The sequence below is a fragment of the Monodon monoceros genome, unplaced genomic scaffold, assembly GCF_005190385.1.
Source record: "Monodon monoceros isolate NGI ecotype Baffin Bay Population unplaced genomic scaffold, NGI_Narwhal_1 Super_Scaffold_8, whole genome shotgun sequence".
In the NCBI taxonomy this organism is placed as follows: Eukaryota; Metazoa; Chordata; class Mammalia; order Artiodactyla; family Monodontidae; genus Monodon; species Monodon monoceros.
In genome coordinates this window covers 68,099,340-68,124,503 of record NW_021703785.1, presented here as the reverse complement: position 1 = coordinate 68,124,503, position 25,164 = coordinate 68,099,340, and the positions used below count along the sequence as shown (strand labels likewise).

The window sequence follows — 25,164 nt, the reverse complement described above, 5'->3', positions numbered from 1 at the left end:
CCCCCCGCGCACGCCGGCCGCCCGAACGCTCGGCCCGGGGGCCGAAAACACGTTAAAAATTTTTTTTAATGAAAAAAAATTTTTTTGCGCCAGTCAGCGCGGACGCCGCCGGGGGTGGAAACTCGCGGGGCTCGGGGCTCGCGGCGCCTCCGGCGGCCCGGGGGCCGGGGCTCCGGCGCGCGGCCGGGCTCCCGGCGCCCGAGGGGAGGCTCGCTCCGTGCGCAGTTCCCCCCACGGTCCCCCCTCATTTGCCTTTGTGTGGATCCTGACCCGCCGGCTCCCGGCCGCGGGGATCCGGCCGCCGCGCGGGCTGGGGAGCTGCCGGAGGCGCTCTCCCCGCCGCGGCGCTGCCCCAGACTCACCCTCCGCGAGGCACAGAGTCGCCCAGTGCCCGTCCGGCTCTCACTTGCCCCGGCGCTGTCTCTATGGAGCTCAATGTACTGCAATGGCTGTGAGAGCGGGAGCCAGACGCAGCCTCCTCACTCTCTCCGCTCTGTAACATTACTCTCCAGCCAGCGCGGCTCCTATTGGCTACCGCCAACTCACGGGGCTCGCTCATTGGCCCGATACCTCCCATTGTCCTGACCAGAGCCCGTTTGCTATTGGCTGTCTCCGGGGACACGTCATCAAGGATTGAAACAGCGCGCAAATCTGAATGTGTGTGTATGCCGGGCAAAGAGGCTGAGGCGGGAGAGGCAGAGGCAGAGGCAGCAGCTGCTACGGGAAAGCAGAGCTCTATGGTGTATGTGTGCATGTGTCTAACCCAAGCCAGCCCCACGCCCGAGCGGCCGCCCGAGCGAAAAGGGCCTGACTTTTCCACAAGTGTCTCCAGCTCCTCAGGCAAAAGAGACACCCACAGGCCTCCCCCCCCTTCTCACCCCAAACTCACTTCCAAAGCCGTTAAGATAAGAGGCCCCAGACTTTTTAACAGACCTTCAAAAGTGAGAGCGACACGATGAGATCACGGCCCCTGAAAACCGGGGTTTCTGCTCGTGCAGAGGGGCGAAGGCAGCCAAGATTCGAGCTCCTCAGCAACATATGGTTGCATTACACTCTAGATCTTTGGGAAGGCAGGGCTTTTCCTATAAGAAAGTGACACGATCCAGTCAGCCGGCTTTAAAACACCCCTTTTCTGGGCTCCTAAACCCGTACCGTCAGGCTTGCTGAGCAGCTGAAACCTTGACTCACCGAACAGGCATTTAGTTTCACCCTTTTTCTTGGTTTGATCGAGTTTCACAGCTCGTCTAGAACTTTTTATTTAAATACAAAGCACGGTCTCAACTTCCTGGAAATCAAATGATTATTCCATGTAATTAAAGCACACAGCCACTTCGTTTTGATATGGGGTACTCTAGCAGGAAATGTTCGCGAGGGCCTGCTAGAATTAGCAAATTCATTAGAGACCACCTTTTTAACTGTTGGGCTGTTTTATTTGACTCGGTGTGGATTACTGTTATAATCAAACGAATCCTTGTGATGCTATCTTTCCCTCCCATCACACCACTTAGTGCATCCATGTAACTGCTCTAGGATTACAGGAGTTGTAGGTATATTGTTACCCGGAGGATTAGATAGAGGCAGAGAGTGTGTTTCTCTAACTCACCAAGCTGGCGGTATTAACAGCCATACTTATTATGTCTGTAAAGAAAAATCTGCTAGCTATAATAGCCAGTTCTGAAGACTCTACGGTTATATCAGCCCTTCATGAAACTATTATCTATTCCTCTGTAGCCTGAGCAGACCACACCCCTATTCAGTTATAACAGACTTCCCTTTTTTTCACTCTCTGATGGTATGTTTATACACTTCTAAACCCACCAGCCAATTCCTCCAAATGTAACAGACCAAAGTTAAAATCACTCATTTTATTATGTTAATTTTATTTCATATATCCAGTCTAAGCATCCATAACATAATGTATTTGCTCAAATTTATTAAGCTATTTGAGAATAGACTTAGAGATAACCTCTCCTGACCTTTGATGTTAATGTTTATTCCTTTTATTAAAAAAATACATAATTGGTCTCAAGGATTATAGTCTTGGTGAATGGACAATGCATGTCATATGAACATGAAAAAGTATGATATTAAGACTATATAAACTAGTATAATGTACACTCGGCGTTTAAAAAGCAAACATCTAAAGTTAACTGTTATATTGCTACCTTCACACATATTTACTCTTCTTTACTTCCCTCTATTAATCAAATTTTATGCTTTCTTTAAATCTAGGTATTTATTTCAATTCTGTTTTATCTTCTCGATGACTATATTGCAAAATATTCATGAGAATTATCCACACTTTAGATGGCATCCGTGATATCAAAATTTGAATATTATCTGAAGGTAGCACTAATCGGTATTTTCCAGGAGCAGTGTTGGGTTTGCCCTGGTACAACCACTTTTTTAGGTTCTTTTACCAGTTGTCTCTAATAGCTTACTCCTACCAGGGTAAGTTTATGGTCACAGAACAACTCAAGAGCAATGGGTCCACACAGGTGTCTATTTTAGCAGGATGGTATGGTGAATTACAGGCACCGGATTTAAATAGACCTGGGTTCAGATCCCAGCTCTGCTACTTACTAGCTGTATGATCTCTGGCAAGGTTTTTTTTTTTTACTCCTTTGTGCTTCCAATCTCTCAGCTATAAAATGGAAGTGATCACGGGCTTGTTGTAAAGATTAAACTTTTTCTTCAAAGGTTTAAAATTATGTTATGCAGACCTCTTCAAACCCATGACTTAGAAAACATCAAGTGCAGTTAGTTAGCCTTGAGTTTTTCTTCATATTTTAATTTTATATGAGGGCAGTGGTTGCAAATTAAGTTGTTTTTTTTTTTTTTTAATTTTAGCCTCAGACAGCACTAAATCCTCATCCAGTCTAGTGATGGTGCCTTCAGTTATTCCCAAGTATAACAGAGGCCATGTCACAGACCATTAAAACCTGCACTTCTAGGCACATTTCTCTTATTTGCTTTTTGTGATACAAAGGAAGGAACATAAAAAGGAGAGAAACTTTTTAAGTAAACCCTACAACTTCTAGCTCTAACCCTGCAACCTTAACCTAACCTGCAACCTTAACCCGACCCTGAACCTACGTTCACTTATTTTATTATATTAGACCCTCTCCTTCTTCAACATGAATCATTAGCCACAAATTGGCATATATTTTACTTTAGGGTTATTGGGTGTTTTAATCCCAACTTACGAAGTTATCTAATTCAAAAAGCCTGAACACTCTCTCCCATGCCCAGTTTAGCCGACTAAATTACAGATCGTCATGAATATGGGTTATACCCCTCCTGGAGCCTGCCTCTAGGATAGGAGAAGTGCCTCTCTTCTGGAATCTCAAAATATTCTGTACATTAATTACTGTGCTCACAATTGTAATTATCCAGTTATATGTCTGTTTGTCCCATGGCAATGCACCCCTTAAAGGCAGGAATCCTATCTTATCTTTGCATCCCAAGCACCTAGCAGGGTGCCCGGCATACAGCAAGCAGTAAATAAAGTCTGTTGAATAAATGATTTAACAGCTGAAAGAGTACTTACTGCAAATTATTGTTTTAATCTTCCTCTTCCATCTTTGGCGATAAACATTGGGGTATTTCTAAATCAGAAGGCATGAAAATAGAACAATAAGTAAATGTTAGGACTAATATTGAGGAAAGATGTCAACTGCACCTCATTCTTATAACTTAAAAAGAGGAAGATGGAGTTGGGGGATAGGGGCAATCACAAAGAAAGACAAACGCATATATTTGTAGTTATTTACCAGCTCCCAACTAGGCCAAGGTTATTCCTAGTTGGATACAGTGAACTATGGCAAGCCAAATAAGAATTTATCACAGAAAACTGCAAGAATGTCTGCCCAAAGGTTGTTTCCAGTGGGCCTTTGAAACAACTCTAATGTAAAAAAATACAAAAAGCAGACAGGGGGCTGTAAGTCTTTGGCTGGAGGATATTGATTCCTCCTCATGCAATGAAGCCTAAAGTCAAGTTATATGAATTCTCTGTTGTCTCTCCTTCCTAAAAAGGGCCAGTTTCTGAAAAGGAATAGAAATTGTAAACCAAAATGTCTGACGAGGCCAACCACACTAAGGGTTCTGTACACTTAAAACCTTCTTCTTCTTCTTTCTTTCTTTTTTGGATGCTAACAATAAAGGAGAGGAATTCAGGTAGAGAAAAGTGTACAGGTTGTGACCTAGGACACTGAGTCCCACCCCTCAATCTACCACGTGTGCCCTCGGGTAGCCACTAAGGTCTGTGCTCATTTCCCCAACTCTTGATTAGAGGTAGTGATGCTTCATCTCACTTGCAAGGACATCACAGGATTAAATAGATGGGCACAAAGAAAGACCCGAGGAAGGCAGAGAGGTGGTGTTATTATATCTGTCAGCGCGTGGGGAAGGGGAACCTTGTCCTGGGCTGCTTAAGTACTTCTGCCTAGGCCTGAGTCTTCTGTGCCAATGTGGCTTGCAGGTGGGGAAATCAGTGGCTTCAGCTGTGGGCAGCATTGATGGCTGAGGCAAAGAAAACGGTATGGAAGTGATTTTTTTTTTTTTTCTGGGCTGCGCTTTGTGGCTTGCGGGATCCCGGTTCCCTGACCAGGGATTGAACCCCAGCTCTCCACAGTGAAAGCACAGAGTCCTAACCACTGGACCGCCAGGGAATTCCCGGAAGCAAATTTATACCAATAATATCTCTAGAATTGTAATATTTCACTGGTGAATAAGGAAGAAAAATTACCTTTTCTTAATAAGGTTCCTGTTCTCTGGTTAGCCAAAGAATGGTACACATGAAGAGGGGGACACTCATTCGTAAAAGTTTTTATAAAATGGTGATCTAAATTCAGAAAAGATCAGTGTTTTAGGTCTTGATCTCAAGAGCCACGTCAACAGGCCAAATTCAGGTGCCCTATCAGAAGTGCCATAAACCTTAAAAACAAATGTCTTAGCTCACCTGCTAGGATGGCTACGATCAAAAAGACAGACACGGGGAGCATGAGTGAAAATGGAGCAATTGGTGGCATCACACACTGCTGGTGGGAATGTAAAACGGGGCAGCCGATTTGGAAAACAGTCTGACAGTTCCTCCCAAGGTTAAACATAGAGTTACCACGTGACCCAGCAATTCCACTCCTAGGTATGTACCCAAGAGAAATAAAAACATGTCCACACAAAAACCTGCACATAAATGTTCACAGCAGCATTATTTGTAATAGTCAGAAAGCAACCCAAATGTTCATCAACTGTTGAGGGGATGAATAAAATGTAGTGTATCTTTGTGATTGAATATTATTCGTCGATAGACTGGAATGAAGTAGTGACACATGGTACAACATGGATGAACCTTGAAAACATTAGGATAAGTGAAAGAAGCCAGACACACACAAAAAACCCCACATATTGTAAGATTCCATTTATATGAAATGTCCAGAAGAGGAAATTTATAAAGACGGAAAGCAGATTAGGGGTAGCCAGGGGTGGAGGATGGGGGGAGGGGGGGGGTAACTGCTGGTGGGTGTGGAGCTTGTTTTAAGAAGATGAAAATGATTTAAAATTAGATCCTAGTAATGGTTGCGCAACTCTGAAGACACCAAAAATCATCAGATCGTACGTATGTGAATTATCTCTCGACAAAGCTGTCTTTCAAAAAACGAATTAATGTTTTATGAAACAAACACAGAAAGGGACGACGGATCGCTACCCACTTGCTAATCTTGCCCCGTACTTTCCTGCTGCCTGTGGCGTTTAACACCTGAAAACGATGCTCTTCCTCTTCATTCGGTGGAAATTTCTTCTATTAGCGGAGTTATATATTCTGTGCTTAAAGTGTGTTTTTGCTACAAAATTATGTTAAAAGAGCACTCTCCAGGTGTACCTTGGGAGGTTTCCCACGAGCGCCTGAGGTGACTGTACTGTTGGCTGAGCCATGAAGTGTTAGGTCAGACGGTGCAAACTGGCAGGCCTCTGGCTTATGTGACCCTCAGATGTGCCATTTGGTTAACATGGTGTTTTTAAAAAGTTGGATTTTTTTTTTCACATTAAAAAAATCCAGATATTTGGCTTCTTTTGAAAAATCAGAGATCCGATAACCTTGGCTCCATGGCTGGGCAGGGTGACGATGCTGTTGAGTGAATAGGGGCCGCCTCCCTCAGAGGAGGTGTGTTCTGTCTTCTGCGCAGCCCCACTGTTCCCTAAGCATCTGGCCTGCCGTCTTGCCTGCCTGCCTCCTGCGGACATCTGAGTTTTGCCAGTCCTGAGTTGGGTCCTTAGAATTTCAGGACTACGACCTGTGATTCTGAAACGTTCTTCCTCAGAGACTCTTTTCGTAGGAAACACTTATTATCATCACACAGAACACAGAGTGGGAAACTGAACTAGAGGGATCCCTCAGGTGAGGAACAGACCATTTCTGGTGCTGTCACAGGTAGCATGTACTCCTGATGTGAAACAGAGAGTCTGGCTGTGCTGCAGAGGATGTCCTACAGCCCAGACAAAAGTAAGCTTTATTTATCATGTCTCTCCTATATGCTGAGCACTTTACACAGATAATTTTGTTTGGTCCTCACAGTGATCCTATAGGCCAGGATGCTTATCTCTCTTCTACAAATAATTCTAAGGAGGCTCAGAGAGATCCCTTAAGTTGTCCAAGGTCACACTGCTACTGAGAGAGTAATAGCAAACCCAGTTCTGACTCCAAAGCTGAAGTTTTCTCCACTAAGCCGTATGACCTTGCGGTTATTAGCCTAGCTAATAAAATAAAAAATGATCACATTTTCCCACCTAAATATAACCCATATCCTCAAGGGAATCTGACGTGAGTTTACAGCCTCAACTCTCAAGATTTTTGAATAGGACACATACATTTTGCATATATAAAACTTGAAAAAATTTATGGGAATTCCCTGGTGGTCCAGTGGTTAGGACTCCGAGCTCTCACTGCCAAGGGCCCGGGTTCGATCCCTGGTCAGGGAACTAAGATCCTACAAGCCGCGCGGTGTGGCCAAAACAAAACAAAACAAATTTATGGGACTTCCCTGACGGTCCAGTGGTTAAGACTTCACGCTTCCACTGCAGGGGGCGCGGGTTTGACTCCTGGTCAGGGAACTAAGATCCCACAAGCTGAGTAGTGTGGCAAAAACAACAAATAAACTTGAAAACAGTTTCATGAAACAATACCTACCATTGTGATGGAGTCTGACTTTTTTTTTCTTAAAATCCTAAGTTTACTTTCCAACCTGCCAATGGGCTCTGCAGTTTGCAAAACATTGCATTAAAGCCCGAGTAAGGAAGCCCCGTTTCCCATCAAGGGTAACTTCAGCCCTAAGTGACAAGTGTGGGTGCTGCCAGCTGATGGGATGGGACTGAAGGGAGGAAAGGCCAGGACAGATACCTGGAATCCAGGACCTGCGGCCAGAGCTCCCGAGCACACTCAAGGAGGCTGGTGCCAAAGCTGTGGACCGTCCCAAGTCCAGAGAAACAGTCTGGAGACAGGAGAGGGGAGTGCCTTGCTCTGCCTGGGAGACCAAGACAAAATCAGGCGCTCCCGGCCTCCAGGAAATGCAAAGAAGACATCTGAAAATCCCCCGAGGCCTAGGAGAGAAATCCTAGCAGACCTGATAAACACCTTCCTCACCTGGGTGGGGTTCACCACCTTGGATTTGTCTTTGTCAGAGGCCAGACAGCAGGAGTCTCTCTGCCAGGGGAAGCTGCACCGATGGGAAGATGGCCTCAGCTCCCCAAAAGACAGCCTTTTTGTTTAAAACACAGCACCCAAAATGGCTTGTGGGCTAATAGAAGGTGACTGCCAACCCATACCTGTTGTTCATGAAGGTGTTAAAAGAAAAATCAGCAACAATGAAAAACCTGTATGCTTATTTTGAAAGGTTGCTGTTGATCCTTGTTCTGAGGTTTCCTTTTGCTTTCCAAGAACGGAAATAAGGAAGTAGGAAGGAGATAGCATGATTTAGTATATTCTAACAAAAGTACTACCAGCAAATTGATAGTCACATTGAGGAACAGAACTCTGCCTTGGAAACATTCATGGCATTTGACCAGTGATTTTGCTTCAAAAAATACTAAGAAAATAATCAGAAATAAGTAAAAGGCACAAAGATGTGAATAAGAATATTAATTGCAGAATTATCTATAATGTGTCAACAACCCAGATGTTCAATGAGAGTGGCTTGGTTTAATAAGTTTTGGTCCATCCTCATGACGGATTATGCCACTATCAAATTGTTATGAACACTAAATTTAATGCCACGTAAAAATATTCATATTACCTTATCATGACAAAAACTATTTTCAGAAGGATCCCTGGTTTGAAAGAAAAGTGTGTATGTGAATCCAACAAAGATTGGAAGAATATACTAAAAAACATTAGTAGTATTTATTTCAGGTGAAAGGTAAGCTTGGTTTTCTCCTTAGACTCTTCAGTATTTCCTTAGTTTTCTACAATTTATGCTACTTCTAAAATTAGAAACAAAAAGTCCAATTTTTTTTTTTTTTTTTTGCGGTATGCGGGCCTCTCACTGCTGTGGCCTCTCCTGTTGCGGGGCACAGGCTCCGAACGCGCAGGCTCAGCGGCCATGACTCACGGGCCCAGCCGCTCCGCGGCATGTGGGATCTTCCCGGACCGGGCCACGAACCCGCGTCCCCTGCATCGGCAGGCGGACTCTCAACCACTGCGCCACCAGGGAAGCCCAACTCCAAGTTTTTAAGAGAAGAAATTTGCTAATAGAAGACTGAAAGATTTAGATCATTTAAAGAAATTCAGACCTCGTCGTTACTCTAGAAATTCTTCCCTGTAAAGAGATATACACTATATATAAAAATCATGCACATTTACCATGGCCCTAAAGTTAAGGTGTCTCCACTGTCATCCAAATACAACCACCCTGTTAACACAAATCAAAATCAGGTATGTGCTAGGAGGAAAGTATCAGTGTTTACATGAAAACCTTGTTACCTCTCATCACTACTGCTGTATCTTCTTTAATCACTATTCCTTCTTTTCCCGTAATTCAGTCCTGAGTCATCTTCTCTCTGCTTCTCTGCTCTCTTAGAGACCCCCGTGACCAACTCCACATGGAGTTTTAACCTCCATTTCTATGTAAATGACTCTAAGTTTCCCTTTCAGCCTTAGGCTCTATCCTGGACCCCACCGTGTACCAGTTTCTCAAAGCTCACAGGTTTGCTCTCTAAGCCAGACCCCTTTCTGATTTCCCTACTTGCCGACTTCCCACACCAGCTCCAATTCTAGGAGTCTAATTCCCCTTCTTCCTCTTCCCTCACATCAAATTCTGTAACATCTATGTCACAGTACTTTTGAATCAACGCCCCACACCTTTATTTTCATTTCTATTGCCCCCAACTCTAGTTCTGGCCTTTGTTATTTTGTGGTTAGGAAGAGTGGCTTTGGAACCAGACTAGGTTAAATTCCCGGATCTTTTAACTAGGTTAAAATCCTGGCCTTTGCACTAGCTAGCTGTGTTACCTTGGGCAGAGTGAATTAACTTCTCTGAGGCTCAGCTGCTTTTGTAAAATGATAGTACCCCTTTCAAAGGGAAGTTGTGAGTTTAAATTAGCTCATATACATAAAGAGCTGAGCCTAGTATGCAAATCGCTTAGAGTTCTGTAAATGAGCACCAGATGTTGGCTGTTTATTTTAGATTATTTTAAAAACTGGTATTATTAATATTTTCCTAATGCATAAAGCTCCACCACTGCTTAAAAACTTTCCATTTAATTACAACATTTTCTCCCCAATTAACTACAAAATCCTCACCTGGCCTTCAAGGCCTTCCCTAGTCAGGCAGAATGTCTCCCTTGCTTTCCCTCCCACTGCTCTCCTAATTTCCAATCAGACTGGACCTTGTACTTTCCTCCTTTCGAGCTTCTGGCCACACTTTTGCTTTGTAGCGTCCTTCCCCCACCTGTGCTGCTAAATCCAACCTGTCCTTTAAAACTTCCCCAACCGTTTCCAGTTCTCAACTTGATGAGCCTTCTTTCATTTCTGAGCTCTGTCACTTTTGGTTGTACCTTTCTAATGGCTTTTATAGTGTTATAAATATAATGACAATAATTATATATTTTATAACCTATATAAATATGTTACATATTATGTTGTTTTACGCATCTTTGTTTCTCCAGCACTCTTTGCCCATCACAGGTACTCAGTAAATGATAGCTGAATGTCAAGGTGAGGTTCGATTTTCTGTCCACACCTATCACACCGTTGATACTCAATTTTAATAAACCATGTCTACTATTCCCTTCCCTTCATAGATTGAATTACATCCTAGCGCGACATGGAGCAAAACCTATTGTTGTGTTGTCATCTTCGTTGGTCAAAATCAGTGGATATTGGCAACTTTATGTAGTTATTAAATTCTATTCAGGTTGGCCCCTATCCTGACGATCTGGGGCAATGGTTTGATGAACTGCTGTTTTAACAGATTTTCTTTCTTGCTTTTTACTGTGTAAGGTTGCTATAGTTCAGAAGCTTGTAAATATATTTATTTTTTAAATTCCCGGATCTTATGAAAAGTCCTTAAAGTCAAAACAGTAACACCAGGTTTCTAATTGGTTGCATTCATGTGGCAGATTTTGAGGTTAACCCACTTTTTTCCTGCATATTACCAGATATCACAAAAATTCATAAACTCCCCCAAAATGGTACTCCTTGTGTAGCAAATTCATTTTGGCACCAAAATGGGCGCCATCGAAGAATTCAACAAATTCAATCTAGGTTTTTCATTTGGGTAAAACCAGTTCAGATTTGCCTGAAACCACTCCAGATTTATTGGGAGCAGTATGGGTGACAAGGATTCCCTGGGTGGAGCTGGCAGTGGTGGGACAGGGGAAGTCTAGCAAGGCGGACCTGCAAGGCCCCAGCAGGGACCGGCTCTCCTGTCTTTTGGTCACTCCCACCCGCTGCTAGGGTTTCTAGCCCCAGCGCTCCACGCTCCCTCCCTCCCCAGCCTCATTCCTCCCCGCCCGCGCCCTACCAACAGCAGTTCCTGCTTCACAAACACAGTAGTTAAAGCACCTAGTTCCTGGGATTTATACTTGCCAAGTGGCTGTGAGGAACAAGTTTTTCTCAAGCCCAGGCATCAAAAGGCACTTATTTCAACACTTCAGGGAAAAACAGTAACTAAGAAAATCAATAATCTCACCTGAAGCAGAAGAACGGATTTTTGTCAGGCTCTCTCTACGGTTTCCTGCCCATCTTTTAAAAGAAGCGTAATACTAGTCTCTTGAATCTTTCTTCGTCTTGTGTGTTCTTACCTTACCTAAAGAAATGTAATCTTTTTGCAGATAGAAACTATATCCTGACCTAAATATTATATGGTAACAAGGTGTCTTTAAAAGCTACATGTTTCCTAAAGATAATTAGAAGACTCAAAGAATATCTTTACGTGGCTATAAATTCTTCAATGGCTAAAATCGAGCCTCCTATCTTTTTCAAAGGGTTTTTTTTTTTTTTTTTTTTGATGGAGCAAAAGAACACAAATGAGATTAGAGGAGGAACTGCTAGAGCAACAGAAGGAAAGAATGCCAAAGAGGGGAAGGGGGACGGCTACCAAAGTAGAAGCCAGTGTCAGAGTGTTCCACTCACAAATGTTCCCTGAATCTATCCAACATCTAAGAAAGTTAGCCTGAGGCGGGTTGGGAGCCCTAAACGCAAGGCTTAGATGCTATCTAAAACCAGAAAGAGTAGTAAGAAAGAATGTACATGCATATCTCCCAAAGCAGAAAGATCTGAAGAGGACTCAAGGCAGAAGACCCGCATTTTTCTACAGTGAGCTGCCGATCGCATCATAGCTTGGAACTCTAAGATTCAAGGACAGACAGGTGGAGCCGAGTCAGCCTACAAAGGGAGGGAAGCCACTGTCTTACTCATGAGCCTGGTATTCCCGCTCAGTTCAAGTATTCTTATTCTTAACTGTGCTACCAAAGACCCATACGATTGTCACAAGCCATAGGTTAACATTTGTAGTTGAGAAAGAACCGATGTCAGACACTTGAAAAAGCTTTTAGGCAAAACTTACACTTAGAAAAGTTCCCAAGTTTAATTCGGATCCCTTCCCCCTCCTCTCTTCTTTCCTTTTCTCTTCCTTTCTCTCTGTTGCCTAAGAAATTTTAAAAAACAACAACCAAAAAACCCCACCCATTTTAAAGTATTTATTTATTTGTTTTTTGGCTGCGCAGCACGTGGGATGTTAGTTTTCCGACCAGGGATCGGACCTGCCCCCTCCTCCCTCCTCGCATTGGAAGCGCCGAATCTTACCCGCTGGACCGCCGGGGAAGCTCCCAAACCCTCCCATTTGTTAGCGAGCCAGTAAAGGGAAGGGCAGCGCGGGGCTTCTCGCATCAGAGTGAGAAGGCAATGATGTTCAGGGGTCAGTGTCCATGGATGGGGGTGGGGCGGAGGGCAGAAACTAATACTTACCGGGCATTTACACGTGCTAGGCACCGAAAATGCTTTTACCTCCTTGTAATTCTCGCAGCAAGTCCTTGGCGTGGGTGCTACTTTTCTTACTTTACGGAGCAGGAAATTAAGGTCGCCTAGGCTGACCCACTTAGTCTCTCTGACTCCAAAGCCCAACCCCTTTACATGACGTCCGGCGTGGATGTGTCCTTATGGTCTCTGCTTTGGCGCTAAAAACCAACAATCTCAAAAAGATACATTCCAAAGGGAGCAAAATGACAGCTGTAGCCAAAATTGTGCAGTACTGCTTCCTTCTAGGGTCTGTGTGGGAAGTGAGAAAACTCATGTTCTTTACCAATTATTGAGAAATTTCAACGGAACATTTGAGAGGTCAGAGAATCTCCTCAAGGGGTAGCGCCCCAGAACTCTTTTTTTTTTAAATAAATGTATTTATTCATTTATTTATTTTTGGCTGCGTTGGGTCTTCGTTGCTGCGCGCAGGCTTTCTCTAGTTGCGGCGAGCGGGGGCTACTCTTCCTTGTGGTGTGCGGGCTTCTCACTGCAGTGGCTTCTCTTGTTGCGGAGCACGGGCTCTAGGCACACGGGCTTCAGTAGTTGTGGCGCAGGGGCTCAGTAGTTGTGGCTTGCGGGCTCCAGAGCGCAGGCTCAGCAGTTGTGGCGTACGGGCTTAATTGCTCCACGCATGTGGGATCCTCCCGGACCGGGGCTCAGACCTGTGTCCCCTGCACAGGCAGGCGGACCCTCAACGACTGCGCCACCAGGGAAGTCCGCCCCAGTACTCTTGACCCGAAGGTGAGCGGGCCACGTAGGCACAGAAAACCCACTTCATTCTTAAAATAGTCCCTCATCATTCTGAGTCCTCCAGGATTGGGAAACTCAGCACTGCGTTAAGGTGGCCCTGAGAATCAAGGCTTCATCCAGCTTTGCACTCAGCAGTAGAAACCTCTCCTGGCCATCTCTAGCTCAGCAGCCCGGCCCAGAAACCTGAATTGCATCACTGATTCCTCCCTTTCCCTAACTGCCAACAATCAACAGATCATCGAGTCCTGTGGTCTCTACCTCTTTCATTTTTGTGTCTGATCCACCCACTTCCCTCCTTTCGAAGAGCACCCTCTTAGCTGAACCTACGGTCTCCCGCTTGGTTTACTTCAACAACGTACCTAACGTCTCTGGGCCTTAGCCTTAGAAAACGCCAAGTGATTTTTCTAAAGTAAATAAGATAATATGATCACGATATTCCCCTACTTTAAAAATCCTTCTATGACTTCACACTGCCTTCAGGAGAACGTTCAAACATTTTAGCAGAGCATCGCGTTCAGCATCTGTTGATAGATCCAGCCCCGCGCTCTGAGCTCCCACTGTCTTGAGCCACCGGGTGGTCCTAGACTGTGTGCTTCTTCAGGTTCTTATTCCTTCGATCAGGATAATTCTCCACGGACCTGCCTCCTGCCTGTCTTTCAGCTTAAACATCTCCGCTCTGAGAAGCCTCCCCTGACCGCCCCACTCTGAGCCCACTCCTCCCCTGGCATCCTCACCCAGGCCTGCAACTGCCCATGTGTGTAGCCATCTAGTCTGCAAATCTCTCAAGGGCAGGGTGAGCTTTACTCACCATTTTTCTTGGCATCTAGCCTAGTGCTTGGCCTATAAGACCCACTCAATCCATGAGTAAATGCTTAAATGTGACGGAGTGGGGAAAGTAATGAAGAGATGTGAGTCTAATCATGACTTTGCTACCAACTCCTGTATAACCTGCCACTAAAATTCAAGTTAAAACAAAATGCTAATGGTACGAACTACTCTGTATAAAATAAATAAGCCACAAGGATATATTGTAGAGCACGCGGAATATAGCCAATATTTTATAATAACTATAAATGGAGTATAATCTATAAAAATTTTGAGTCACACACACACACAAAATGCTAAGTTTTCCCACCCTTCAGGTAGGATCTGCATCTCATTCCTCACCCACCGTCCCCCACCAACTGCTACCCTCTCCCAGGGAGTAGGATGAGTATGAGAGTTTTTTTTTCAACATTTGGAAAAATAACATAAGGACTTTCCTGGTGGCGCTGTGGATAGGACTCTGCACTCCCAATGCAGGGAGCCTGGGTTCGATCCCTGGTCAGGGAACTAGATCCTGCATGCATGCCACAGCTAAGGAGCTGGCGAGCTGCAACTAAGACCTGGTGCAACCAACTAAATAGATATAAAAAAAATGTTTAAATAAAATGGAAGTGGAACTATATGATACAACTTTCAATTCTGTAGATGATTCTTCTTCCAGATGATATTCAAGGGGATAAACAACCAAAAGATCTCACAAAGCTCTGTGAAATGTGCAAAAAGTGGGAGATATGTACTCATGTGGCAAACAGTAAAATATTGGGGGTAAAGTTTCAAATGTTTATAAGATGATGGACTCTGAATTCCTATTTATAACACAGGAAAGGCATCTTGGGAGGGATTGTGGGCAGCCCCCCAAAGACACAAACTCAGTATGCTGCTGCTGGCACAAAGCCACCCGACTGTGGGGTAAACAGTAAACACCATTATCCTGCCTTGAGTTCGGATTACTTCCTTCAGGGCTGAGGTCTCTCTTAGAGATAGGTAACAAAAATAAGAGCATCTTCAGACCTTGTTGGAAAGTTTATAAATGTAGATTTATAAAGAGAAGAAAAAGGGACTTCCCTGGTGGTCCAGTGGTTAAGAATCTGCCTTCCAATGCAGGGGTCCCTGGTCGGGGAACTAAGATCCCACATGCCTCGGGGCAACTAAGCCCGCAGGCCACAACTAGAGAGCCACAACAAAGACCCAATACGGCCAAAGAAAGAAAGAAAGATTAAAGAAAAAAAAAGACAATAGATCTGTAATCATGGGGTAAACCTACAAGACTAGAAATAGAGGTATTTCCTTAAAGTTGAACCAAAGTAATGCAGGGGCAATTGTGGGGGAAATAGTATCATACGATATTATTTTACTATTTATTTATTTATTATTTACTTGGTTGTGCTGGGTCTTAGTTGCGGCAGGTAGGCTCCTTAGTTGCAGCTCACGGGCTCCTTAGTCGCAGCTCACGGGCTCCTTAGTTGTGTCATACTTTAAATACTATTTTCTATCTACTGTAAGACTCATGGTGTTTTAGACAGGGTTGTAATCAAATCCAGACCCCAATGTTTTAAAGGAAGGCCCAGAGAAGGTAAATGCCCAAGGTCATACCTTACCATATGACAGAGCTACAGAAAGAACCCACGACTCCGGACTCCGAGCCTAATTAATGCTTTCCTTTAGATTATTTAATACAAAAACACTGTGACGGATGATTGAGGCCCAAAACAGAGAAATTGGAGACAGTGCCACATAAACATACTGTTAAGGAAAACCAGAATGGCGTGTGCAGTAACCCTCAACGTTTGAGGTTGACGCGGTAGGGGGCAACCGTGTTTTCTCACAAAGTAGCCTTTTGTGCCACTGTCAGAGGCAGGAGACTGGCCTGGCTGATCTGCTGAGCTAAACCCACCTGACTTGCTTACTCAGGCCACCTATTCTCTGAACTCTGATGATGCACACTGCGCACAGGGGCAGCGCCCAAGATGGTTCACTCTGTTGCATTCCCTTCAAGGTTGGATGTCCATGCCAATCCCAGCCCCTCTAGGAATGTTGAGGTCAGTGGAATTCTACGAACACTTGCAGGGTGGGGAGGGGAGACAGCTGCCGGTGGAAGTGGTATGGAGGACGGGAGGGCCGAACATCCCAGAAAAGCCGACTGCTGCCTCTGCCGGGAGCCTGGTGGTCAGAATGCTTAGTACCCAGGAAGCCTGGGAGCGGGAAATATCTGAAGTATTCCAGTTCTCCCCTCTTGGCACTGCAGAAGCAAGAGAAAATAAAGCAGGGGAACCTGTTGGACTAGGCCATCAAGGCCGCTGGTTTGTTGTTGGTGGCCGCCACCTGCTAGAAGGGGGCTGATGGTTCTTCCTTCTGAGCAGAAAAGAGAGTGAGGACCAGAGAGACCCGAGCAAGCGAGCGCGATGCCGATTTGCCATGATGTGTAGGGAAGCGCTTGGGCAATGCTCGCTGTGAGAGACCAAGCTTGAGCCTGGTCCTTCTGGGCTGGGGTGACCCAAACGACATCATCGTGGGGAGAAAAGGAAGCAGCTCGAACAGAGAGAGAAATACTTCGGCAGAGGCATGCAGCTGAGGATCAGATTCCAAAAGCTTGTCTCGGGGGGAAAGAAAGAACACAAACATTTCACCTTTTGAAATGCTGGTCTTCTTTCCTCTGGGTCATTTTATGTTCATGAAAAGATGGTTCTAATGGGAAAAATGGGATACGAGGAATAGGACAGAGAAAGATACGAGTGCGGGGCTGAAGGACAGAAATGCAGATGAGTGAGAGACGTGTGGGTGCCTGTTTTGGGGAGAGATCTCGGTATCCTTTCCTCTGACACCCTGCAGGATTAGGAAGTGGCTGTTTTCAACTATGTAGACCATCTGTCTACTAATAACCTCTACCCTGAAGAGGCCTGTGTCCCCGGCTCACCAGGCCTGAGTTCTGCACTCAGTGAGGTTTTTTGTTTTTTTTTTGCGGTACACGGGCCTGTCACTGTTGTGGCCTCTCCCGTTGCGGAGCACAGGCTCCGGACGCGCAGGCTCAGCCGCTCCGCGGCATGTGGGATCTTCCTGGACCGGGACACGAACCTGTGTCCCCTGCATCAGCAGGTGGACTCTCAACCACTGTGCCACCAGGGAAGCCCACTCAGTGAGTTTTGAGTTTAGCATTTTACCTCTGTGTCTTCACCTGCAAGGAGTGGGATTAAACATTCAGCCAAGAGCAGACCACAGGAGATGGCTTTGTTGGACACACTTCTAGAGGTGATGACCAAAAGGGACGCTCTTTCCCCCACATTTTTCTCAGGGAGGGGCTGGGATTCATGTGCATTTATGCAGAAATTTGCAGAAAAAATAAGTATTCAAATTGAATTCTGACTTGGTGATTTCTAACAACCTATATATAAACTTTGTGTAACTCAATATCTAAGACATAAGGTACTTATCTTTTCATTGTAAGAAGGAAGCTAAATGACTTTTTTTCCTTCTTACCATTCCCTCCCCCCCCTCCATTTTCTTTGCAAAAGCTGCCATATCTATTTTATTTTATGGTCTAAAAACAGTTGTATCACATTTGGTATTCCACAAAGAGGAAACGGAAAAAATTATTAAAAAATGAAGAAAAACAGGACTGCTTGCTTAGAAAATAAGATGTATGGACCCTTAAGAATGGGAAAACACCAGCTACTATGGCAGAGAGAAGACATTTTTGCCAAATTTAGAACCCACTTGAAAATCACGGGTTCTAAGTTTAGAACTGAACTAAAAAACTTGAGCTCACATTGCATTTGGCATTCGTTAAAAAAAATTCTAAAATACTAATTAAAGGAAAAAAAATTTATTCTCTTAGTAATCCTAGAAGCTGGGAATTATTTTCAAACAAATTCTTTATTGGCTCAATAGACTGGCCTGCACTTAGAAAAGAAACATCTTTTTTCTAATTAAATTTTCCTTACAAAATAATGATTTAAAATCAAGAGGGAAGGCACTTTGCCAAAGTCTTTAAAGAGTTACAGAATTGTTGTGTAACCTTTGGACACAAGCAAATATACCAGGTGGTCGTGCAAACTTTATGTTTATATGTTAGATGGAAGTAGTTATATCTACTGCTGATAAACTAAATAATAAAAACGCAATAAAATTGGAAACTATCACTCTAAACAAAACAAACTCTTATTTTAATTTTCTAATTTAGATGCTAAGCTAGTAATTGCAACATCATCAAGAAATGGATCAGAATTGCTGCTATGGAGGTAACTATAAAAAGTTCAGACTCAAAAGGTCCAAAGAAGTAAATCAAGAACTAGTAGTGGATAGACAATGTTCAAAATGCATCCACTGGCTTAACATGATTTCAGACAGCTAACAACTTTTCTAATTATAGAAATTATAGAAAACGTCTTATACTGTCTTACACACACATACACTCACTCACACACATCTATAGATATAGATAATACCTTGAGAACCTGAATTCAAATAATTAGACAAAAGGTTAAACATGAACATTCAGTGCAATATATGCCACGGCAAACACTAAAAATCACAAACGTTGGGGAAATTTTTTTTTTGCTTTCTGTTTATTGCCGTGGAATCTAAATACTTTTTTTTTTTCCTAAATACATTTTTAAGTGACTTTAGGGGCAGGTTTAGCAACTGGTGAACTTGACACTTTTTTTTCAGGAAGCTCATTAACTCACCAGTTCAAAACCCTATAACTTTAATTTCCAGGCACTTTCAGAAACTCTTGTTGAAGGACGTCAGATTGATTCTTGAGTTGACTGACTTTATTTTTCTTACCAATTTAAGCTGTAAAAGCAAAAAAAAAACAAACCCCAAAACACTGCATATGTAAATGAGAAAGGATTTGTCTAGAATATAATTTTAAATTTACTTGTTATTACATAAGCATAGGTAAGCAGACATCATGCAGTTCTCCTAACAGCACGTGTAGCTCTCATTAAGATACGGGACAGAGGTGACCATTTCTAAGATGTGTGCGGAAATCAGAATACGAACTTAGATCCCCTGGGTCCACTGGGTCACACACTTCTGAATCCATGTTCTTCAGCCATCTTTCTCTCCTTTTAAATGAGCCACTAAAACTGAATTTCATAGTCTCTTCTATTATGTCTTCAAAATTGCCCTCATATTTATTTAAAATTCTTGTTTATAATAAATTTAATATCTTGGACCAGTTTCCTTCTTTCCTCAGGTCTTGATACCTAGATAAATGGAGGGAAATAAGAGAGAACCTCTGTGGTAACCGAAAGTATTTCTTGAACCTCTGTGAGGTGGGAGGAGCCCTATTCTCAGATGGTGGTTGAATCCATGTCTGTGAAGGATTTGCTTTTCTCGGAGTCCAGAGACAGAAAGGCCCACACATCTACACCAGTGCCAGGGAAACCCGGCCGGTGATCCTGGTGCCCTGGAAGATGACTCTATGTGGCATGAATAGGACCAAGAAAAAGCCGAGTAGCCTGCTGATGTCCGGATTCCTCATTGTCTTTGCAGAGACAGCTCCCAGATCCTTAAGGTGTTTTCCAGGCATCTTCATTTCTTCCTCCTGTAAGTTTTCCCACAGAAATAACACATGAATAAGTTTAGTAAACAATTAGGGAGCCCAAATACTTGGTGCCATTGTGCATTTGACCAAGTCTAAACCCAAGTTTTCGTATTTTCCTTTGCCTTATAATTGTAGGTCTTGGCTCTAATTCTAGCCCGTAAGAAATATGTATTTCAATCCAGAATTTAAGAATTGAAGAGCAAACTTGATGGCGGTAGGTAGGCTTTCCTGAAGAGAGATGCTTTTCTCCGTGGGCTGGGCAAAGATATATTGCTGATATTCAGCAAAAAAAAAAAAAGAAAAAAAAGCTCCAATATCCTATTTCAAACATCTTATTAGATACCTCCACCTGGAACAGAACAGAGACTCCAGAATGAGACCCACATGTATATGGTCACTGATTTTCAACAAGGGTAGTAAGACAGTTCAGTGGCAGAAAGGAAAATCTTTTCAACAAATTCTGCTGAAACAACTACAGACCCACTGGGGAAAAAATGAACAGTGACCCTTACTTCACATAATACACAAGAATTAACTCAAAATGAGTGATAAACCTAAATGCGAAACGTAAAACTAGTAAAGGTCTAGAGTTAATCAGAGGGAAAAAAAATCTACTCAATATTGAAGGAGGCAAAAGTGTCTTACAAGGGACACAAAAACAAAATTTCATGCAAAAGAAAATTGATAAACTGAACTTTATCAAAATTTAAAATTTGCTCTTAGAAAGATATTGTTAAGAAAAGATAAAGCATAGAATGGAAAATGTTTACAATACATAAATCTGATAAAGGGCTGGTATCCAGAATATATAAAGAACTATTATGGCTCAGCAAGAAGACAACCAAGGCAATATTTTAAATGGGCAAAGATTTGAACAGACACGTCACAAAAGAAATTACATCAATGTCTGATAAGCACATGAAAAAGTGGTCAACATCATTAGGCATCAGGAAAGTGCAAATCAAAACCACAATGAGATACCACTACACACCAATTAGAAAGGCTAAGGTTAAAAAGTTGATAATACCAAGTGTTGAGGAAGATGCTGAACTGCTGATAAGAATGTAAATGGTACAATCACTTTGGAAAACTAAGAGTTTCTTTTTTTTTTTAAACTAGAAATTAAAAAAAAATTGTATCTATGTATGTAGTTTTGGCTGTGTCGGTTCTTTGTTGCTGCACGCGGGCTTTCTCTACTTGCGGCTAGTGGGGTCTACTCTTCATTGTGGTGCACAGGTTTCTCATTGCGGTGGCTTCTCTTGTTGCAGAGCACAGGCTCTAGGCATGCAGGCTTCAGTAGTTGTGGCACGCAGGCTTCAGTAATTGTGGCACGCAGGCTTCAGCAGTTGTGGCTCGCGGGCTCTAGAGCACAGGCTCAGTAGTTGTGGCGCGGGGCCTTAGCTGCTCTGCGGCATGTGGGATCTTCCTGGACCAGGGCTCGAACCCGTGTCCCCTGCACTGGCAGGCAGATTCTTAACCACTGCGCCACCAGGGAAGTCCAAAACCAGAAATTTTTTTCAAATTTATTTATTTATTTATTTTTATTATTTGGCTGCGTTGGGTCTTCGCTGCTGCGTGTGGGCTTTCTCTAGTTGCTGCGAGCGGGGCTACTCTTCATTGCGGTGCGCGGGCTTCTCATTGTGGTGGCTTCTCTTATTGTGGCGCACGGGCTCTAGGTGCGAGGGCTTCAGTAGCTGTGGCGTGTGGGCTCACTAGTTGTGGCTTGCAGGTTCTAGAGTGCAGGCTCACTAGTTGTGGCGCACGGACTTAGTTGCTCCGCGGCATGTGGGATCTTCCGGGACCAGGGATCGAACCCGTGATCCCTGCATTGGCAGGCGGATTCTTAACCACTGCACCGCCAGGGAAGTCCTACTAAGAGTTTCTTAAAACGGTAAACATGCAACCCTGTCATTCAACTCCAAGGTATTCACCCAAGAGAAATGAAAACGGGTGTCTACACAAAGACTTCACTGGAATGTTCATAGCAGCTTTATTTGTAATAGCCCAAAACTAGAAACAAGCCAAATGCCCAATAACTAATAAATGGATAAACAAGCTGTGAAATATCCATACAGTGGAGCATCAGTTAGTAATAAAAAGGAATACCTACTGATGCAGACAACAACATGGGTGGTTCTCAGAATCATTATGCTGTGTGAATAAGTCAGATACAGAAAAACCACATACCATGTACTTCCATCTGTATAAAACTCTAGAAAATGCAAACTAACCTGTAAGTGGCAGAAAGCATACCAGTCCTTGTCTGGGGGAGGGTTGGGATGATGGAAATGTTCAGTATCTTGGCTGTGACGGATTCATGGGTACATGTGGCTCTCAGAACTTTTTCAATTGTGGACTTTAAGCAGATGCAACTTATTGTGTAAAATTCAATAAAGTTGTTATTTACAAAATCTCCACCTGAATGTTCTTCAGGCCACTCAGACTTCACGTTTCTAAAACTGAGCTCATAATCTTCCCCTCCCAAGCCTATTTCTCTCTTTGGTTAATGTTCTCTTTCTTGGTTGAGGGCCTCATCATGTACCTGATCAGCTCAGCTAAACAGCTTGGTAACTACCTTCAGCCCTCCTTCTTCACACCTTTAAACCTTCTCAAATTTCTCTCTCTCCCTTTTTAAAAAATTCAGAAGTGTATTTTAAAAATTATGGTAAAACATACACAGCATGAAATTTACCATTTTAACCTCTTTTTTTGTTTGTTTGTGGGACGCGGGCCTCTCACTGTTGTGGCCTCTCCCGTTGCGGAGCACAGGCTCCAGACGTGCAGGCTCAGCGGCCATGGCTCACGGGCCCAGCCGCTCCGCGGCATGTGGGATCTTCCCGGACCGGGGCACGAAGCCGTGTCCCTGCATCGGCAGGCGGACTCTCAACCACTGTGCCACCAGGGAAGCCCCATTTTAACCATTTTTATGTGTACAGCTCAATAACATTAAGTACATTCACGTTGCTGGGCAAGCATCACCACCATCCATCTCCAAAACGTTTTCATCTTCCAAAACTGAACCTCTGTCCCCGTTAAACACCAATTCCTCATTCTCCTCCTCCCCCAGTCCTGGTAACCAGCATTCTACTTCCTGTCTCTATGAATTTGACTATTCTAGGTACTTCATGTAAGTGGAGTCTGATGGTATTTGCCCTTTGGTGACTGCTTTATTTCACTAAGCATAAAGTCTTTAAGGTTCTCCATGTTGTAGCATGTGTCAAAACTGCGTTCCTTCTTAAGGCTGCATAATATCCCACTGTATGCATAAACCACATTTTACTGATCCGTTCATCCGTCAGTGGATGGCTGGGTCATCTGTGACTCGGAAGGCCCGCTGCTACCGAAATAATGCTCTGGATTATTTCAGGGGTCTGTTAACTGGCCAACCTCGCCTACTTCTCTCATGCACCTTCTAATCTGCTGCCAGTGTGGTTTTTCTGTCCCTCCACTGCTCAAAGACTTCGTGTGCAATTGCAAACTAAAATGGGATCACATGGCTAATGTTGTTCTGCAGACTTTTTCCCGTTCCACTTTTGACCACCTCTCATTAGCTGAAATTTCTTTATTTTAATCCAGTATATATTTCCTGGTCACGTCCTCCCATTTCTCCTAGTTCTGCCCTTCAGAACAACACTGAATAATAACTACTTTGTTCTTCTACATGGCAGACAACCCTTCAAGTATCTGAAGATACTCCCTGGGTCTCCGTTCTTCCAGGCCTTTAGTCATTCCTCGGAGAACATGGTGGCCCCAGCTATCCTTCTCTGCTTGTGATCCAGGTTGGTCAGTATCCCTCTAAAAATGGGACGCCTGGGACAGTATCTAGTCCTCTGGATGGAAGGCAGGATTGCCATCTCCCTTCTCCTGCTGCTCTATTGCTGTAACGCAGCCTGACGCGCCACCAACCTTTTTAGCTCCAAAGCTGATGTATAGTAACTTGCAGTAAATTCAAACATTCAGAGGTGTTTTCTTTCCCAAGTAAATTTTAATGACACCATCGGGCATCTGAAGACGGGGTGGCCGAAAGAAGGAAGAGGGTGAAGATAGGAGAGAATTTCTTCCTTGTCAATTCTGCCTATTTATTAAATGTTTACCACTCCTGATGGCAAATGCAGGCCAGGTCCACACCCACTCCTCCCTTCAGGCCTCCTATCAGTCAGTTACCTACTGAACTCCAGTCCCTAGTAAGTAATCGCCTCTTCGACAATCTGCCCACACGCACAATCTCACACACAGGTCTCCTCCTCGCACCATCAGTTCTATCCCTGATAGCTACTGGGCACTTGTGGCCAGTGATTAGAAGTGGGAAGTGTTGGCAATTGCTGTAGAACACACACATCCAGGAAGTGCATTTGTCTTAAAGTTCTTGGCAGTGCAGATGCTGGGCATCAAAGAAAAGCCTTTATCAAGAAATATGCAGGTAGGGCTTCCCTGGAGGTGCAGTGGTTAAGAATCCGCCTGCCAATGCAGGGGACACGGGTTCGAGCCCTGGTCCAGGAAGATCCCGCATGCCGCGGAGCAACTAAGCCCGTGCGCCACAACTACTGAGCCTGTGCTCTAGAGCCCGCGGGCCACAACTCCTGAGCCCATGTGCCACAACTACTGAAGCCTGCATGCCTAGAGCCTGTGCTCTGCAACAAGTGAAGCCACCACAATGAGAAGCCTGTGCACTGCAACAAACAGTAGCCCCCGCTCACCACAACTAGAGAAAGACCACGCACAGCAACGAACACCCAACGCAGCCAAAAATAAATAAATAAATAAATAAATAAATAAATAAATAAATATGCAGGGAAATGGACCAAGAAACCAGTCACTTATCTTGCCTTTTTCCATGGAGATTCTTCATAAAAGAAATGTTGCATCTTTTTTGTTGGATTTTTAAAGTAAAATACAATATATTCAACGGGAGAGGAGAAGGACTGCTTTTCCAGGCAATTTCCTTGAAACTTCAAGTCATTTAAGAGGAAAGACAGTTGAACAAATTTTGGTACCTTTTCCCTTTATAGTCAACTTCAGGCTGATCATTACTTAATAATCCTCCATACAGACATTCCTTCCATCAGATCAAAGACGCCCCCACTCCTAACACACACACTACCAACACTGTCACCATTCTCAGAGCCTCTTAGAAATTCAGAGCTAATATTCCTCCACATGGGAAAACTATCCCCTCCGTGGCATTCAGCCTTCTCTCCCTTCCATCCTAGACAGGGACATTAAGGACCTCGGTCATCTCTTCTTTTTCCAAAATTATCCCCTAGCTCTTTCCATTGGCTCTTTCCTCTCCTCCTTTCAATACAACCAGGACCCTCCAATGTGGAAAACACATTTGTTCAATACCACCGCACCAACCCATCTCTCTTTTTTTCACTCATAGCTGAACATCTCAAATGATTATTCAACATTTATTCCTTCCTTGGATTCACCACTTACTCCGTTTTCATTAACCTGCAAAATTATATCCTCCGAAGGTCAATAGGGACGTTGGATTGGACAAATTCAATGGTCTTCATTTGAAACTGATCTT

The 25,164-nt window shown here is 43.8% G+C and overlaps 1 protein-coding gene and 1 long non-coding RNA gene across 2 annotated transcripts in view; both read right to left on the bottom strand.

Annotated features, from left to right (window-relative positions):
* HMGB1 (high mobility group box 1) overlaps positions 1 to 491 on the bottom strand; it is a 4,793-nt gene extending 4,302 nt beyond the window's left edge. Inside the window, exon 1 of the mRNA XM_029210327.1 lies at positions 364 to 491. The gene's annotated coding sequence lies outside the window, so the exon portion shown is untranslated. The remainder of the gene's footprint in view (positions 1 to 363) is intronic.
* An 18,132-nt stretch (positions 492 to 18,623) lies between these two features.
* The window catches only part of LOC114888222, a 10,606-nt gene continuing 4,065 nt past the window's right edge, over positions 18,624 to 25,164 (bottom strand). Inside the window, exon 2 of the long non-coding RNA XR_003791740.1 lies at positions 18,624 to 19,634. This is a non-coding gene — a long non-coding RNA (uncharacterized LOC114888222). The remainder of the gene's footprint in view (positions 19,635 to 25,164) is intronic.